The following is a 4,002-nucleotide window of genomic DNA, read 5'->3' as shown; positions in this document are numbered from 1 at the left end:
ATCAGCAAATCACATCACTTCCCTCCCCGTTGCTCAAACCAAACACTTAGATATCTTGTCTGATTCCTCCATTTCCCTAATACTTTCCACGCACCCTTGTCCAAGCCATTGTTTTATCTTTCCTGAACTACTGCAATAACATCTCAACCTGTCTCTCTCCCTCTGTTCTGGCTACTCTGCTGTTTATTGTCCATGTGGAGACCAGAGTTCTCAATCTAAAGCATAAATCAGGAAGCACCTGGGGGGCTCAGTTGGTTAAGCCTCTGAATCTTGATTTCAGCTCAGGTCATGATCTCAGGGTCCTGGGATTGAACCCCACGTTGGGCTCCCTTGCTCGGCAGGAGGTCTGCTTGAAGATTCTCTCTCTCCCTCTGTCTCTGCCCTGCTCACTCTTTCATTCTCTCCCTCCCTCTCTAAAATAAATAAATAAATAAATAAATAAACCTTAAGAAAATAAATAAAGTGTAAATGAGGTCATATTACCCCGCTCCAAGAAATCCTCAAATAGCTTCCCATAGAATTGACAAGGAAATCCAAATTCTTTACCCTGTTTTCAAGGCCTTTTGTGGTCTGGTTTCAGCCTTCCCTTTTGAACTTATTGCCCTCCTTTTCCATTTCACTTTATTCCAGGATATTTCCTTTTTTGTGTGTGCTTCAAGGACTTTACACTTGCCATTCCTTACCCTTGGAATGCTTTTCTCTGAGATTTTCAAATGGCTATTTCCTCTCATTTGAGGTCTCGGCTAAAATGATGTCATTTTATAAAGACCTAGCCTTACTCTCCTAGTTAAAATAGCTCTTGCAATACCCTGTGATAGCTCACCATTCATTTCTTCTATCAACTTTATTATCCATGGAAAGAAAGTACAGATGATCTAATTGATTTCTAAGGTCCAATCTGTCCGAACATTCTGCAAATCTATAACTTTATGAGTAGGTGGATTAAGAGCATATAACATCTAATACAATAGAAATTTATCTAGGACCAATCCAGAAGGATAAAAATTTCAAATACCTATTGCAAAACAGTAACCTCACATAACAATACTGCATAATTACTACATAGTTGTCATCCAAACTCCAGAAAACGTAGTTTTATATTAAAAAGTAAAATTAAAGATATTCTGGTTGTAATGGAACACCCCTTTTTATTTTTTTACCAACACACTCCAGTATCACATTTCTTTATATTCCAACAGTTTTTGATTCAAGTTGGTAGCCTTAGAAGGAGGTGATTTATATTTGTACAGGATTCAGCAAGGTTCTTTTCCGATGGTACTTAAATGTCCTCATCCTGGAGGGAAATAAAATGATAGACCCCTATAGAAGCATTTTCAGCTGCAGAGATTAGAAATGTGTCCTCCAAATCATTTGTTCAGTAAGGTGTTCATGGAAAACCACAAAAAACAAAACAAAAACAAAAACAAAAAAAAAACTCCAACAGCAAAATTTGAGCAAGTCTTCATTGTTTTTGCCTGAATATATTTAGCACACAACTTTCTGGGAAGGTAGCCAGGGTAGGAGTTGCCATAACTAACAACACATCTCCTTTAAATGTAAAAGTGGAAGTGATTGCAACAATTATTTGTAAGGCTCCAAAGAGATACTGGATATTGCTGCATAATGCATTTGCCCCATGGAATTTAAAAAGTTTTCTGACCTGACCTTATTATTTTGCTCATCAATTAAATACAGCTTAGAACTACACTCTGCTCAACTTCAAAATGTGCTTCCTTGACACTGATTATCCCATTTACTCATGGTAAATGGAAGAATAATGTCTGTTTAACATGTTAGTCATGTATTGGTTCTTATATGATTTTTTCTCATCAGATTAATGTTTTGAAGTCATCAGGGGTAGGCTTTCTCTCAATTTAAGAGAAAGCCTTAGCAATCTGCAGAGACCTTAGGAAGAGCTGTGGACATCTATGGAACTGCAGGTAGAGGGTGGTGTAAAGGCTTCCAGAACTGCTGTACTTTCTACTATGTAGAACTTCCTTGAGAAGCCGTGAGTGTAGACGAAGATGCAAAGATAGTTCTCTTGTATTAAAACAATGGAAAGTTGGAAAATGTTACACTATGAATCAGATTTTAAATTTTCATTAAATGATCTATTAGAATGGGTCGTCTCCAGCATATCTAACTCACAGGGAAGCACCAGCACCAGGAGTTAAGGCTACAAAGATTTACTGATTAAGTATAAATACCAATAGAGATTAAACTGTGTTTATATTTGTATTAGGATTGTTAATTGCTCATTAAGGCTCTGGTTATGAAGTCCCATAGCTTTTGAAGGATCTACCCCTATCCTATTCTTTCCATAAGCTCTCTTATTTTTGTCTGCTATTTTGCAGAAGGTGAACATGTGTTATAATAGAAACACCTAAATCATTTCCATTTTATAAACAGGAAAATCTAAATTAAAACCAAAATTAATGCAGGTTAATCCAATGCAGATGCTCAGTAGAAGTTAGGATTTATGATTATTAATTCTTATAAGACGGTTTTAAGTAGTACTTGTTCATTTATCCATAGCATTGGAGATACGTGGTTGCATAAAAATTAAGACTTTCCAACTACCTTAATTTTCCTTTGTTTTATTTATTTATTTCCAAAAAGATTGATACATCACTGTAGAAGAACTCAATGTTAAATGACTTCTCAGGGTATCCATGTTATACATTTTTAAATAAAATTTATGCTGTTGGAAAATACAACACAGCTTTAAGGTTGTGTTCTAAAGATAAATGCCAATGTTCCAAAGATTTTCTACTGAATGGAGACATACACTGAGCATCAGATAGCAAGCTGGCCTGCTAGTGGTTGGTGCCTTCATGGTGGGTGAGGACGTGAAGTGTGGTGGTGGAAACCACTGTCTTAGAGAACACAATGACATATGGCCAGGCAGCAGGTGCGTGTGATACCAAAAATCAACTCTTAGGCCATTTTGCCACGCCCATATAGGTTGTTGAATATCTTTGCATGTGATGCTTCTCTACATTAATTAATATGTTTTATCCAAGAAACATGTATTGTACATCCACGTTATTCTAGGAACTTGGCTCAGCATGAGGGAAAGAGGTGAAAGACTCAAAGTCTCTGCTCTCAAGCAAGTCCACAGCCAATTATAGTCCAGCACAGTAATGAGTATCTGGTACTGTGGGAGCAGAGAAGGCACTTCCAACTTAGCCTGTGGTTGGGAAAGGCTTAAAAATGTGAAGGTAATGCTTGAGTTTAGACTCCTAGAAGACCTGGGAGCCTACTAGGTAAATACAGGGAGTAGGAGATTTTCAGGCAGAGAGAATGGAATGTGTAAAGTCATAAAGTCATGAAATAAAGAATAATACTGGAGTTTGTGGAAAACACAAGTGACTACGGCTAGAGCATGATGTGTGTGTGTGTGTGTGTGTGTGTGTGTGTGTGTACACACAGCACATGGGAGTGGAGGGGAAGAAAAAAGAGGTTGGAAGTTAAAATTAAAGGCAAAGAAGCAGGCAAAATCCAAATCATAAATGATCTTCTTTATCAAGAGAGACAATCAGTTCATTCATCCTAAGTTGCCTCCATTATCTGTTCTCCCCCACAGCATTTCCAAACTTTTACTGGTCATTTGGCTTCATGAAGGTAGTGGTCGTGAAGATCTACTCACGGTGATATCCCTGCTGATAAGCACAATAGCTGACACCTGGGATTCCACCACATTACAGGTGGAATGAATGAAGAAATTTCTCTCTCTTCTCAAGCTTTCAGCTCCATGCCAACTCCTTCCTCCCAGAACATGACTTGAACTTCTTAACGGAGGAAATAATTACAGGCATTACTTTAGTTTTCTAGCACTGCCGTAACAAAATACCACAAACTGAGTAACTTAAACCAACAGAAATTTATTGCTTTATCGTTCCGGAGACTAGAAGTCCAAAATCAAGGTGTCCGCAGAGCTGATTCCTTCTCAGGGTTGTGGGAGAAAATCTGTTCCATGCCTCACTGCTAGCTTCTAGTGGT

This window comes from Ursus americanus, chromosome 9, assembly GCF_024610735.1.
Source record: "Ursus americanus isolate L20-20 chromosome 9, mUrsAme1.1.p, whole genome shotgun sequence".
NCBI classification, from domain to species: Eukaryota; Metazoa; Chordata; class Mammalia; order Carnivora; family Ursidae; genus Ursus; species Ursus americanus.
The sequence above is the reverse complement of the archived record's forward strand: the minus strand, read 5'-3'. Positions refer to the sequence as shown.